The sequence below is a fragment of the Miscanthus floridulus genome, chromosome 18 (assembly GCF_019320115.1).
Source record: "Miscanthus floridulus cultivar M001 chromosome 18, ASM1932011v1, whole genome shotgun sequence".
NCBI lineage: Eukaryota > Viridiplantae > Streptophyta > Magnoliopsida > Poales > Poaceae > Miscanthus > Miscanthus floridulus.
Window position 1 is genome coordinate 116,394,263 of NC_089597.1, and position 16,125 is coordinate 116,410,387.

Below are 16,125 nucleotides of genomic sequence, written 5' to 3' on the forward strand. Positions count from 1 at the left end.
CCAAACGTCTAGTGTGCGAAAAGACCCCAGATGGGATTTTGGGCGGTTGAGTTGTGGGCCATTGCTGCGTAGGCGCCGAAATACTCGCAAAAGCCAAAGGGCAACCTTGAACGACAGGGACGGCGCAGCTGAATATGAATCTTGCACCCGCAGAAACTGAGCTCTGCTTCATTCGTTATACAAAAAGAAAAGAAAAGAAATTGAGCTCTGCTACGCGACGCTACTTGCAAGTTGCTCCTTGCTTACAGAAGCCAAACACACTGGTGCGCTCCGTTTTCTCTCTAGTCTAGAGAAAAGAAGTCAAAGAAACGGCGAGCCCTGGTCCAAGCCAGCAGCGACCTGGCCATTTTGGCTGCCCTGGGTGATTTGACGATTTATCTTTTGTACTACTAGTATCATCTACTCCTCCGTCCTTCTAAATTACAGAAGACGTTTTGAATATATTGTTTTCACTGTATATATAGGTATAGTATATATTTGAATATATTAATTTCATTATATATAGGTATAATATATATTTAAGTACGTAGCAAAAATCTATCTATCTAGAAAAACCAAAATGTCTTATAATTTGAAATGGAGATACTATATTTCTTTTCGATTTAAACTCAGTGGATCCAGGAGTTTGCTATAGAGTATGCTGTGTCAAAAATGGAGGGAGTATATTTAATTTGATTGTGATATATACTTGCAACATCACTCATGCATCGTATTCAAGCGATCAGGTACCACGAAACCGGAGAGACGTACAACTTGCTCCACATGTGATCATCTGGGTTTTAGGCATCCGACGTCACAACTTGCTCGAAACCTTCTCAAATTTTTACCACAGCCTACACATGCGATAACATGACACCTCGATAAGTTTCATGATTTTCAGACTTCGTATGGATTTTATATAATTTAAAAACACTTTTCCGACAAGTTCCTCGTCATGTTACGTGAAGAAGATGCCCGAAATTTGATGCGAGTTCGTGGATAGGGACTCAACATACACCAAATACCATGAATAACATTTTTCGAATCACTAAATTGCATTATTCCATCCACCTGCAGTTCAAATTTGAAATATTTGAAAAAAAATCAACGAAAAGAAATAAATTAGGGAAATATATCAAAAAAAGTCAAATTTGGCCCAAATTTTAAAATTGAGATTTAAATAATGTATTATAGCACCAAAAAAAAACTGGGTTCAAAAAACAAAAAAAACTCTTTGCCGAGGGTCTAGCCTAGCCCTCGGCAAAGGGGAGCTTTGCCGAGGGCCTGACCAATGGCCCTCGGCAAAGAATATTTTAAAAAAAATAAAAATATTTGCCGAGGGTCCTGGATCTAGGCCCTCGGCAAAGGGCCAACCCTAAATCGGCCAGCCACCTAAATTCCCCGTCCACAAACAAAAAAAATCTTTGCCGAGGGCCTAGCCTGGCCCTCGGCAAAAGGTGTCTTTGCCAAGGGCCTGGCCAATGGCCCTCGGCAAAGAATATTTAAAAAAAATAAAAAAATCTTTGCCGAGGGCCCTGGATCTGGGCCCTCGGCAAAGGGCCCAACCGTAAATCGGCCAGAGCCCAAATTCCCCGCCCACAGAACGCTTGACGCCACCGCAGCTTTGCCCCGCCGCTGCCCCGCGCCCCCCGCCATAGCACGGCCGGCCGCCCCGCACCCGGCCGCCACCGCCACCCCGCGCGCCCCCGGGCCCCGACCGCCAGAGGAGGAGGGAGGAGGAGCAGGCCACCGGAGGAGCCCCACCCCGCCGCTCGCCTCAACCCGCCGGAGGTGCCCCACTCCGAGGAGGAGGAGAACCTCCGCGGCATCCACCGGCCACCGGAGAAGGAGGGGGACCCCACGCCACCCGCCAACCCCGTCCACGCTGTCCGCTGTGCCCGCCCCCATTCCGAGCAGAAGGTGGGAGAAAGGGAGGAAGAGGAGAAGGGAAACAGGAGAAGAGAGGAGGACGAGAAGAGAGGAGGAGGAGGTGCCCCACCCCGGCCCCTTGACGCCGCCCCGTCCGCGACCCTCGCCCCGTCCGCGGCCTTCGACGTCCCTCCGACGTCCAGGTATGCCCTTCCCTCGCTTCATGGTTTACAATGCTGGTGAAGGAGGAGGTCTAGGTGGAGGTCGAGGTGGTGGTGGCGTGCAATGGTGGAGGTGTAGGTGGAGGTGGAGGTGGAGGTGGAGAAGGAGGGTAGTGTGTTCGTTGAGGTGGTGGTGGTGTGGTCGTTGTGGTGGATGTGGTGGTGTGGTCGTTGTGGTGGATGTCGTGGTGTGGTCGTGGTCATGGTGGTGGTGGTGTGGTCGTGGTGGTGGAGGTGGTGGTGTGTTGGTGGTGGATTAATATATATCTGGCTATCGGCCATCGTGCCATATTTGTTCCCTTGATATGTGGTTGTCGGCCATCGTGCCTATTTTTTCTTACAGGTTTTGGAAACCTTCCCGTACAGGGGAGGTTCTGCCGAAATTTTCAACTTATAGTATTGTGTTTCTTCTTTTGCAGAGAAGAGCACGTCAGAGGGGACTCGACGACCCCGATCCTCTTCGTCGACATTGTGGGTCTGCCTGCACAGCATCGCCTCGTCACTGCCCCGACTCGCCACTGCCCTGCTAGCCTGACTCCACCGCCTCCCTAGGTATAAATAAGCCCTCCTCCCGTATCATTGTCTTAGATCGTGTAACCCAGTTAGGCATCTCTCGTCCGAAAGAGATACGGTCGTAGGTATGCGGATCTTTGCATATCTACGACCGTATCTGTTTCGGATTGTCCATGTTTTTTGGACAGCCCGCGGATGCGTAGATGGGTTAGTTTCCATGGTCTGCTCCGGTCCGAGACCAAGTTTCGGTAGCTCTTCCCTGTTGTTCTCCGGATACACACTCTCCCTGGCAGGACGTGTATCGGGAGAATAGCGAGGAGGTGCTACCGAAATTCTATCTCGGAGAGGAGCGGAGCTTGGAAACTGACCTCATCTACGCATCCGCAGGTGGGATTAGGACCTATCCTCACCTATTAGACATTAGGAACACCACGTAGATGAAATTGATGGTCACAATACTCTGTGATGTAAATGTTAAAGGATGGAGGACCGTCAGTGGATGTACACAGGCTGGAGAAGCGGCAGTGACTACGACTATGAATGGGTGAAGGGGACAGATCGTTTCTTGAAACATGCATTTGGCCCAGGAGCAGGAGGACATTCTCTAGTTTGGTGTCCCTGCAGCAAATGTGACAACAGGAGAAAGGTAGACGAGTAGACCATGGGTAGACATCTTGTGTTCAATGGTTACACGCCTAGCTATCAGCAGTGGATCTACCATGGTGAAGCAGATTGTATAAGAGCGGAGGTGGTGAGAGCACGCCTCGAGGCTTTTGATGATGATGCCGGGGTAGCAGACATGCTAGATGACGCCCACCAAGCTCACTTCGCTGAACGACGTGAGAAGGAGGAGATGGAGGAATCCGCAAAGGACTTCTACAAAATGTTGCACTCGGCACAGAAACCCCTTCACGAGCGTACAACGATTTCTCAGCTGGATGCGGTTGGACGCGTAATGGGGTTGAAGGTCGAGTTAAACCTGAGTCGAGAAGGCTTCGATAAGATGTTGGCCGTGTTTGGCACCATGCTATCGGAGAAGCACACTTTGCCGACGAACTTGTACGAGGCAGAGAAACTCCTTCGTATGCTTAAGATGACGTATGACAAGATACATGTTTGTCCGAAGGGGTGCATCCTATTTAGGAAAGAACACAAGGACGCAAATTACTGTCCGAAGTGTAAATCCTCTAGGTATCTGGAGGTAGACTCTGGTGATGGTCAGAAAAAAGCGGCTTCCGATCCCAGCGAGAGTGCTACGGCACCTTCCTTTCTTGCCAAGGATCCAACGGCTATTCATGATCGAGGAATCTGCAAAACAGATGACATGGCACAAAGATGGCAAACGGTACAATCCTGGGAAGATGGTACTTCCGTCTGATGCTGAAGCATGGACGTACTTCAATGACAAACATCATGACAAAGCAGCTGAGGCCCGTAATGTACATGTCGCACTGGCAACAGATGGGTTCAATCCTTATGGAATGATGGCTGCCCCATACACATGCTGGCCCATTTTTGTTATCCCCCTCAATCTCCCTCCCGGCATCTCCTTTCAACAGCATAACGTATTCTTGTCGTTGATAATTCCTGGACACCCGGGGAGTAATATGGGTGTGTTCATGGAGCCTGTGATTGATGAATTGATCCACGCTTGGAAGAAGGGGGTATGGACATACGACCGAGCTACAAAGACAAGCTCCAAAATGCACGTTTGGTACCACTACTCCCTGCATGACTTCCTGGCGTATGGATTATTTGCCGCCTGGTGTGCTCACGGGAAGTTCCCATGCCCAATATGCAAGGAAGCTGTGAGGTTCATTTGGTTGAAGAAGGGTGGCAAGTATTCGTCGTTCGACCAGCATCGTCAGTTCCTCCCTCTAGACCATGAATTCAGAGAGGACATCAAGAGCTTTATGAAAGGTGTCAAAGTGACAGACCCTAAACTGCACTTGAGGACTGGTGCCGAGGTTCGTGCTCAGATAGATGCTCTCATGCCCAATGAAGAAGGTGGATTTGTGGGATATGGTGAGGAACATATGTGGACTCATAAGTCCGGCTTGACGAGGCTCCCCTATTTCGATGACCTTCTTCTACCACATAATATTGATGTAATGCACACTAAAAAGAATATCGCCGAGGCACTTTGGGGAACTCTCATGGACACTGACAAGTCTAAGGACAACGTTAAGGCTAGAGTGGACCTAGCGACGTTGTGAGATAGACCGAATCAAGCGATGTAGCCTCCTAGTGGCCGAAACAAGAACTGGAAAAGGCCTAAGGTCAATTTCGTCTTGCAAATCGATCAAAGGAGGGAAGTACTAAAATGGATCCAGACGTTAATGTTCCTAGATGGATATGCAGCGAATCTTAGCAGGGGAGTGAACTTAGGCACTCTGTGAGTCAATGGGATGAAGAGTCATGACTACCACATATGGATTGAGCGGCTTCTTCTGGCAATGGTCCGAGGCTATGTCCCTGAGCATGTTTGGCTAGTGCTGGCAGAGTTGAGCTTTTTCTTTCACCAGCTTTGTGCCAAGGAGATATCTCGGACCGTCGCTCAGGACTTGGAAAAAGCAGCACCTGTGTTGCTCTATAAGCTGGAGAAGATCTTTCCACCCGGCTTCTTCTTGCCGATGCAGCATCTGATTGTGCACCTCCTGTCCGAGGCACATTTGGGGGCCTGTGCAGGCCCATTGGTGCTATCCAATCAAGAGATGTCTAAAGACTCTTCGCAAAAAATGTACAAATAAAGCAAGAATTGAGGCTTCCATTGTAGAGGCATGCCTTTGGGAGGAGGTGGCAAACTTCACAACGCAATATTACAAGCCGAACCTTCCTAGCAATCATAATCCACTCCCTCGTTACAATGCTGGCAAAAAATGAATCGACCCTCAGCCTTTTCTAAGGCCAACTCGGCGGCGCAAGTGGATCAACCCCGAAGCTATTGGGAAATGAAGAGTGGCGCAGTATCATGCTATATGTGTTGGATAACCTTACCGAGGTGCAGCCGTTCATCAAGTAAGTTCTCAATGAACTTGTTTCAATACGCCATCACTATTCTACATCCAACCCCATTGATTCTCGTTTGGACAGGGAATTTGTTCGTGAATTCTGGCATCAATCAAGGGATCCTACCTCGCATGAACAAGACACCCTTGTTTCGCGGGGTCCGGGAGCGGGGAGGCCTAATTTTATTTCTTGGTTCAAACAAAAGGTAATGTCTAATTTAGCTCGTACGTTCGATCGTCCAAGGTGATCGTACATTTGATTAATATAACGATCTATCATGCTTCACCTTGTAGGCCCAGACTGGTTCGTCCATGAGTGATGAGTTGAAATAGGTTGCAAACGGCTGTGACATTAGGGTGAAGTCATTTACCAGCTATGACGTGAACGGATATCGCTTCCACACAACAAGTTACGAGCAGATTCGGCCCAAACGAAAAACCACAAATAGCGGAGTTTGTACGCCCGGCACTGATGGCCTCGACTATCATGGTAGAGTTGAGGAAATCTATGAACTCTCATTTCATGGAGACAAACCTCTTAAACCTATCATGTTCAAATGCCACTAGTTTAATCCTCGATCAACGAGACGAACCCCTCATCTTGGGCTAGTCGAGATTCGAGAAGATTCCATCTATCTTGGAAAAGATGTCTACATTGTGGCTCAACAGGCCGTGTAGGTGTATTATACTCCATACGCCAACCAAGACAAAGAGGATCTTAAGGGTTGGGCTATTGTGCACCAGGTATCTCCACATGGTAAACTACCTGCCCCAAACGATGATGATTACAACTTCAACGCAAACACATATGATGGATAGTTCTATCAAGAAGATGGGCTACCAGGCACGTTTGAGATAGTCTTACCTGAAGCAATCAAAATGGAAGTAGACAATGAAATGGTTGATGGCGAGGTCGATGGAGATGTGGTGGTAAATGCCAAGGACATAGCAATGCTTGAGCGATTACTTCTAGGCAATGACTACGATGACAACATAGAACCTTCGGATAGTGTTGCCCATTTGGACAATTTTGATAGTGATGATGAGACCTATGATCCCAATCATGAAGATTATTCCTAGTACATGTAATACTATGTTTTTTTTAATTTGTGTTTTGTTTATATATTTTGAATCTATTTCTAATATATGTACTAATTAGTCTTATTCATTCTTTGTGATTGCAGGTGATTGAACAAAGATGATGAGCAGACGTCTACGCCGTGACATGCCCTCGGTTTATGGGAGAGACCGCCCTCTCCTTCGAGGTGAGGGGTCATCGTCCGGGGCAGCATCCGTAGGAGGTGACGAGAGGAGGACCAGGGGCAGCAGCCGCAGGAGGCAGCGGTCTCCTCCCTCGCCACGTGATGAGGTGTTGGAGGAGGAGCACATGACGGCCACGGCCAGATCCTCGTCGGAGGATGAGAGGGGTCAGCAGATCGGCGAGGGAGGCGAGGCGCTTGAGGGCGAGGGAGGCAAGGCGCTCGAGGGTGAGGGAGGCGAGGGGCTCAAGGGCGACGGAGGGGGTACCGCTACCCGGACTCCCTACGAGCAAGGTCCCACGAGCCTCCCTCCGGTTCCGCTTCCTCACAACTGCCCAGTGATTCAGCCTATGGCAAAGAGGTAAGTAACTATAGATGTTATCACAACTACTTCATAAGATATGTTGGAAATCATAAGAGAAACTGATAAATTTTCTTAATCACTTGTGCAGGTCCTAGTTGGTTTTGTCAGGTACTCCAGCATGCACCCCCGCGAGCATCCTTGGTGTTTTGTGCAGGAAATGGTACCCCGGCATTGTGCAACTGTCCGAAGAGCCGGTGGTGCGGGAGCCAGCCTCCAACTAGGATAGGTACGCGTTGGTCATGGATGACACTTACCGCAACAAGCATCAGCGGGTATTGGTGGAGTTTTGGGTAAGTTTCTCTCGCACAACATTGCTTAATACATCTCATTCATTGGTTAAATGTTTTATTGAAATAATGAATGGATACATCGGTTTTGTATGCAGAAATTTTTCAAGGCCGAAGGACTTGAGGCCCAGGCGGATCGGGCGGCTACCGCAGCTTGTAGGAAGTACGTCACCGAGATGCACCACCATGGGCGCGTCCAAGCCCACATAGACTACTATAGGTCGGTACTTAAGTAGTCCCTCCCCAAGCCTCAAACAAGACTGATTACGCTGACTCGGGACCAGTACCTTGAGGTAGGCGAATAACATTCATAATGATTCGTTTTGATATTAAGTAGGTTCAATTTCATCTTCTTATATGTCAAATACTCGATGACTTGTAGGTGATTCCTTGGTGGTGCCGATCGTATCCCAAGTGCTGGGCCATGATCATGGACAAGTGGTTATCACAGGACTTTGTTGGCACACATGAGAGGCTGCGGGAACAACGTCTAATGAGGCAAGGTCCAACTCACCATCAAGGCAGCCGCAGCCTCCCCGGATACAAACAAGCATACGTAAGTGATTTCTTTCATTTATTTTGATGCTCAATTCTGCTTGATTTCTCACCATCTTCCCGTCTTTCTCGCAGGAGGCTGCGCACCCGGGTGAGGTCTCGGAGTTCTCTACGTGGGCTATGTCCCACATGAGCAGGGCGTCATCCTCTGTCTCCTTCGACCCGGCTGCCCCGCCCCAGGTGTACTCCGACCCGAACGTATACACTAAAGTCCAAGAGTACACGTCCTCGGTAAGGGAGATCTATGGGGAAGATTACAATGTGTGCACTGAGCCCATTGATGCAGAGACGATCATGAGGCTCGGAGGAGGCAAGAAGCACGGGCGGCTGTGGATTGCAGACGGCGCCATCGAATCCACCATTGTTCCCTCCCTCGACGCTATACGAGCACGGAGCACGAGCTCCAGCCAGCCCATACGCTCATGACCTTCTCCAGCACTGCAGCAGGTCCAGGTACTCCAGGTAATTCCTGTTTTACTTGTCGTATGTTGATATTTACACACCAAAATTAGATTTGCATTACTGATACATTGGAGTGAAATATTGCAGGCCGAGCTGCAAGAAACAAAAAGGCAAAGTCAAGAGCAGAACGCGGAACTGACCACACAGCTGTAGGCCCAGCAGGTCGCGTTCGAGGCCGCACAGAAGCAGATGGCGGAGATGATGGTGATCATGCAAAGTCTTGGGCAAGCATCGGGTGTACCTGTGCAGTTTTCAGCTCCTCCACCTCCTACTCCTGCAGCTACTCCTGTAAGTATGAAAGTTTACTTTTCGCTTGTGCTTTGCATCTATGTCGGCCTTCGTGCCATTGTGGATGTCGGCGTTCGTGTCGTTGTGGATATCGGCGTTCGTGCCGTTGTGGATGTCGGCATTCGTGCCGTTGTTTCTTGCAGGTTTTGAAAACCTCCCCGTGCAGGGGAGGTGCTGCTGAAATTTTCAATTGAGTCTAATCTTTTTGTATTCCTAGATTACTAGATGCAATCTCTAAGTTCCAAAATTGTTTTCCCGGATTACTCACATATGCAATCTCTGCTTCTTTGTGCAGCCTCTGTCCGCGAGTTCCAATCAATTTGGTAGTGCGTCACCGGGTGATCCCACCTTTCCTTCACCACCGTTTCATAGGCTACCTTGATGAGGACTAGTGCTAGGTGATGTGGTTGGACTTTATTGTAATATTTGTGGTTTATGGTTCTGACTTGTGCTTGGATTTCATGAACTTGTCGTAATAAACATGTGAATGATGATGAACATGTGACTTGTCGTTGTAATATACTGTGATTTGTGGTTCACAATTATGGTTGTGATATATTGTGAGAAATTGGGTTCTGTGTGATATATATATGTGATGGTTGATATATATATATATATATATATATATATGTATATATGAAATGCTTGTGTCGATGGATTGCAAAAAACAAAAAAAATTAAATTTCTGCCGCTTTGCCGAGGGCAATGACCAAAGCCCTCGGCAAAGAAGGGTCCTTTACCGAGGGCCGTCTCATTGCCCTCGGCAAAGATTTTTTTTAGAAAAAAAAATAAAATTTTTGCAACATTTATTTGCCGAGGGCCATGGTTGGAGGCCCTCGGCAAAGACTTTTTTTAAAAAAATAAAATTTCTTTGCCGAGGGCCTGCGTGGAAGCCCTCGGCAAAGATTTTTCAAAAAAAAAAGAATAATTCTTTGCCGAGGGCCATCCCATTGCCCTCGGCAAAGATTTTTTGGAAAAATTCTGCACATATCTTTGCCGAGGGCCATGGTTGGAGGCCCTCGGCAAAGATTTTTCAAAAAAAAAAAGAATAATTCTTTGCCGAGGGCCCCCGGAGACGGCCCTCGGTAAAGACTCCGTCCCAGGCGCCGACGCCGTGACAGCTGCTTTTCTTTGCCGAGTGCCGCTCCAGCCCTCGGCAAAGGCTTTGCCGAGTGCCCGATAAAGGGCCCTCGGCAAAGACCCTCTTCGCCGACTCAAAATTCTCCGAGAGCTCTTTGTCGAGGGCCGCCCTCGGCAAAGCCTTTGCCGAAGGCCTCAGGCCCTTCGCAAAGAGGCCGTCTCCAGTAGTGGAAGGTCTAGAAATTAAGAGATTAATAGAAAAAAGAGAAGAATATCCATCGTTAGATTTTATAAAGATCTAACAGTCTAGGTTAAATCTACATATAACAATACAACAAATAAAAAGAGAGAAAATTACCTATGAGGCCTAAAAAAATCTAGCTTCCTTTTATGACCCTTTTTTCTTTGGACTTACCAATGAGGTCTGAAAACTAAATTCAGTTACCTATACAGCGTCTCCGTTAGCTTAGGCACATGTTAAGTAAGAAGTAAAATGGTCATTTACTCCTAGTGAAAAATGATTAAAGTGCCGAGTTCAGTTTGCCTGGTTGGCATTTTTTCTGTAACTTTGGACAATGCATCTGCCATGATCAGGAAGTTGCCGACTCTCGGCATGTCAGGATCAGGCGGCTCTGGTTTGGCTGTAGCTTTCTAGAGGCCACGTTGTTTACGTGTTTTCATAGTTCCCAGTTGTTGGTCGACAACTGAACATGTATTGCAATTCCCTAGACGATGCTCGCGAGGTGTTCGGTGCAGCAAGGTTCGCAAGGTTTGGCCAGCAGCTGAGGCGATGCAGAGCTCCTGCACCAGCGGCCAGATGCAGCAGGTTGCAGGCGATGTGGGCACTTGCAGGTTCCCCGCTTAAGCCTAGCAGGATTTGTAGGCAAGTCTATTTAGACCCGCAAGATAAGTCATAGATGTCTGCATAGGCCACTAGGATTATTTTCGCAGGTGGGCCTAGCAGGTTAGTGGGCTGTGCAAGCCTGCGTCTGCTTGCATCCCTACTAATAGCGATGGGAACGCAAAGCCTTTTTTAACTCGACAATGTTAGGATTAGGGTGTTCGTCCGGGCACGTGCGTCCGGACGCCCCCAGTCTCGGGCCTGCGGCGCAGCGATCACGTCCAACAGACAATCAGCCAGCTTCCCTCTACGCTCTCTCCTCCATCTCTACCGTGCGACAGAACCCTTAGCGACAGAAATCCCCACTCGCTTCGCTCGTCGCGGCTTCACCGCAATGGGCGCCCACCCCACTCCGTCTCGCCGCCGCGCACCGCGTGGCACCCCTTCCCTCTCCGTGCCGCATCGGCCACCATGCCGCGTCCACTCCTCCTCCAGAACCTCGTCGACGCCGGCGTGGCTGACGAGTCGGATGACTTCGGGGACGCTTCTTTTCTTGTGGTGGTTACTCTCTTGTCTAGTCTTGGCAAAACGTCAATGACGCAATGTTCATATGGAAAGAAAGAAAAGATGTGGTTGGCACTTGGCAATCGTATGGGGGTTTCCTTTGTTTTCCCACGTCTCCTATATTTCAGGGTAAAGATTTCTTTCCACATGGCCGTAGAAAATGGAGACCGCACGGCCACGTCCCCAACGCGTACACCCACTTATTCACGCACTCGTGCCGTATGGTGTCGTCTTCCACCTCCCCCCCCCTCTCTCTCCCGCTGCGCCCGACGAGCTTCTCCCCATCACGCTTCTGCTCCCTGACGGTGACCTCCTCCGATGAGCCTACGCCCCACCGTCTCCCCACACTAGTCATGGCGGATCCGGCCTCGGCCATGATGAATCCACCGAGGTAGGCCTTCTTCCTCTCCTCCTTTTCCCCCATGTTAGGGTTTCGGCGAGCTCTCCCTCCCTTCTTCCCAAACTCTGGCAGCCTTACAAGGAAAGGGGGTTCGGGGAGGAAGGCCGACAAGGCGGTGGGGATGCCGGCGGGCGGTTTAGGGGCCCTGTTGGCGGTGGAGGCGGCCGGGCCAGGTCGGTGCGGGGGCGCCATGGCCAAGGCGGCGACGGTGGCCATGGCGACGACGGCGGGGGCGGGGAGAGGGGAAGAAGGTGGCGCCGCGGGCGAGCTAGGGTTTTGGTAAAGCTCCACGGCCACGGTTGTGGCCACGGAGCTTCGGTGAAACCCTAGCTCACAGCGGCAGGGCGGTGGACGGCGGCGGGAGCGAGGGCACCGGAGTCGGTGGAGGAAGAAGCCGCTCTTTCTTTTAGGAAAGGACGAAGAAGCTGTTGTGCCGTGCGTGCGTGTGTTAACCTCGTCCATATTTCAGGTGCCTGAATTTTAAGATTATTTTAGTCAACACTCTTGTACCACCGACTAGTACAAATTAATTGTTATTTTGATGATTTGTTATTTGTCTTTGTGACATAACATATTAATTTTTTGTCCTTGTCTGCCTATAGAAATAAGCATAAATTGTTAATTGTCTTTGTGCCAACACAAATCAAATTTTGTCGGGTTTCTGGTTTCTCTAACGGGTTTTTTATTCACGGTACTAAAATTGAAGATTGTGCAATGAACAAAATCTATAATTTTAGTATAAAATATGTTGGGTTCATAAATCCAGGGTTCCTCATGGACCAGCTTCCCAGCAAAAGCTCGCCCCAGCAGACAACGTTGCGAATAATGCGCAACTCCTAGGTCGGCCCAAAAACCTAACGACCGGCCCGCCTCTCTGACCGGAGGGCCTCTCTTCCGGCTCCGGCCCGCATCTCCGATCGGAAGGCCGGGCCACCGCCGCTTCCGACTCCGATCGGGGACGCTCCGAACCTCAGCTTACAGCTCTTCTCCGACTGGCACAATCAGAGCCGACTAGGACCAACCGACCGGGGACGTCCGCTCGATGGAGACCTAGGCAACATGCCGCGCAAGTAAGACAGGGCGCTCCAGTCAACCACAACACCAAGAACCGTACCCTGTACACCTACAGGACAGTACCGACAAGACAGATTAGAAGGGTGCCCTACAACCTTCCAGGCATGTCAGAGCCCAAACAGTGTTGAGGGCGCCGACATTTACCCTACAGTGTTGTGGGCGCTCTCAACTCCCATACTAGGCAAACACGGTAAGGCCCCCCCCACGTGCATCTAGGCATCCACAGTGTTGTGGGCGCCGGCAATTACCATACCTGGTAGGACACGGTAAAACCTTCCACATGCGTCTGACATCAACAGTATTGTGGGCGCCTACAATCACCTTGTATCCGACGACGTGAGCAACAAAACTTAGTAGCTTACGTACTCTCTCTCTCTCTTGTAAAGCCATCCCCTTCATGTATAAAAGGAGATGCGCTCTCTCCGAATAGGGGGATTAGCTCACTCACACTCCATCAATTCAACACACAACAACAGAACCACTAGGTTCAGACCTCGAGCACACGCTCGAACACTTAGCACATAGCGGAGCTCCTGTCTCTCTCGGTCCTTTAGACTAGAGTCTGACCGGACCTCTTGCACCCCCCATCTTACTCCCTTCCGTTTGTAACCCCACTGCAAACTTTGAGCACCTAGGCTCAGGAAAAAAAGTCACCGACCAACTCAAACTGGATGTAGGGCACGTTGCCTGAACTAGTCTAAACCCTGTGTCATTGAGTGCTAGGCCGCATCCGATCACAACGTACGGCAAAACTACAAATATTTATGTGTTGGTCACTTTTTGCACCGATAGTTGGTGCCATCCGTGGGGAAGACGTTGTACATTTACACTTTTGGTCATCGGATGGCCCACTTTTCCGCCACCTTCGCCATGGCGGGCTCAAGTGATACGACTCGCTTTGGCTCGTTGGAATTTCCCGCACTCTCACCTATTGGGATGTGGGTTCCACACATCTTCGAGCTGTCCCAGGCCTTCCTCTTCGAAAGCCTGGACTTCATCGCTGGCCGGCTCGGCGTACTACACCTCTGCGAGGAGGCACTTGTTCTGGCGCCCGTTGGAGGGACGCCCTCCATTGGCTCCGGGACACCCGACAACTTCAATGACGAGGCGCATGCGCTTCATTCCGAGCAAATGCTCTGCTCAAACCCCGCTGTGAGTAACGTACATGCTGTTATTTACTCGCTATTTACTATCTTCCACCGATTCTCCGGAGGGACTCCGCTGTCCCTACTGTGACCGCCATGCGACTGGTTCCCCTACGGCCTTGCATCCTCCATGGACGCATACACATGGGGGCTCCAAAGGATGCTAGCGTCGCCCCTCTCACATCCGAGTTCATGGGAATGGCGAGCTATGCTCCTACCTGTTTCCACGAGCTCCTGGATGACGACGTTTAGTGCGACGGCTCCAGCATCGGCGACATTGTGGCACCTAGCCACCCACTGTCCCAGGAGTGTGCTATGGCGGACACCCCGAGACAGCCGCAGGTTGTGGCGGAGTCTATACAGACCGACACCCCTCCGGACCCTCGCGCAGGGACCCTCGTGTGTGTGTGGGAGCACGGCGAGAAGCTACAACAAAAGGCAGCAGAACCAGCCACCACCTGCGCTGGTGTGCTCGCGCAGCATGTTGCGTCGTGCACGCATGACCCAGTAGGCGGCGCCCGGGGTCACGCCCGCCAGGTCCAGCGTGACATCATGGACGAGGGGAACAACCCCCATAGTTCGCTCGGGCTAGCCAAAACATCACCGCTGCGGCAATGCTTTTGTGCGACATCCCCGAGCATGTCAACCCCTAGGAGCGGGCGGTCTACCGGAATCTCCGGGCGCTGGTTGAGGCCACCGCCGATCAACAGGCGAAGAGCTCCGCATCGCTACTCCGACTCATGCCCTCTCTCCTCACAAGGGGAGTTGAGATGCACCGGACAGATCACTCCATCCACTCATTGCTACAGCCACCAAGCGCGGCATGGGAGGCCGCAGCTGCGCCATGGTCCAACCCAGCGCACCCTCCACACCGACCGTTGGTACGTGAACGGCTCGATCCGAACCAAGACACTTGCAGCGTCATCATCAACCGACATCAGGCCCGGCATGATGATGATGTTCACCAGGCGGCGGTGAGGGAAGGCGACATGGGCCTCGGCTAGACCATTGAGGGGAGCGATGAAACACGCCCTTGGCATGGTCACCGGCCAGACGACTGGAGTCCCAGCCTGGATGGCCTGGGACCATGGGCCTTTGGTCGACGCATCAAGAGAGCGCTGTTCCCACAGCATTTCTGACCGCCCACTAACATCGCCAAGTACACTAGGAGAGATGAACCCCGGTATATGGCTCAATGATTTCTGGCTCGCCTGCCGAGCCAAAGGGGTGGATGATGACCATTTCATCATTCAATACCTCCCCATCTGCGTAGGGGAACATGTTCGAGCATGGCTTGAATTCCTTCCGCATGACAGTATCTGTGACTGGGAGGAGCTCAAGAGGGTCTTCGTCAAAAATTTCTGGGGGACGTATGTCCACCCTAGGAACTCCTAGGAGCTCAAGAGCTACCAGCAGGAGCCTAGTGAGTCCCTGCAGGATTACATCCGTAGGTTCTCCCAAGGATGCATCTCCCTTCTTGATGTCGTCGACGCGGACGTCATCAGCGTATTCCTCTCTGAGATGACCTACGAGTCCTTGATCCACAAGCTTGGCTGCTTAAAGCCCCATACCACCCATGACCTGCTCGACGTCGCCACAAACCACGCCTCAGGCGAGGAGGCAGTCGGAGCGGTCTTCAACGAAGGCTGGGACAAAGGCAAGGCTAAGCGTGAGGACCAAGAAGAGGGACCCTCCACGCAGAGGGGCAAGAAGAACAAAAAGGAGCGACGCCGACAGACCAACACCCGCGTTGGTTGCCGCAACTAATCGCACGGGCAAGCAGCCCCAGCAGGGCAAGCCTGACCACTTCAACAAGCTCATGGATAGCCCATGCACCAACCACACCTACCCCATCAAACATCTGTACAAGGACTGTGAGCTCCTCAAATGTTTCCTGCGATAGGCTGACAGGCCAAAAGAAGGAAACGACAAAGAGGCGACAGCCAAGAAGGGAGGCGCGGCGGGCAAGGACGGGGACAGCTTCCCCGATCCCGAGGAATGCATCATGATCTTCAGGGGATCCGATGCCATCTGCTCCAAGTGCCAGCACAAGGTACGCTACAGAGAGGCATGCGCCGCCGAGACGGCCGTCCCCTCCTTCCTTAGTTGGTCGGAATCTCCGATCACCTTCGATCAGAGGGACCATCCCTCCCACGTTGCCAGATTGGGATGCTACCCGCTCATCGTCGACCCCATCGTCCGCAAGAAGCACCTCA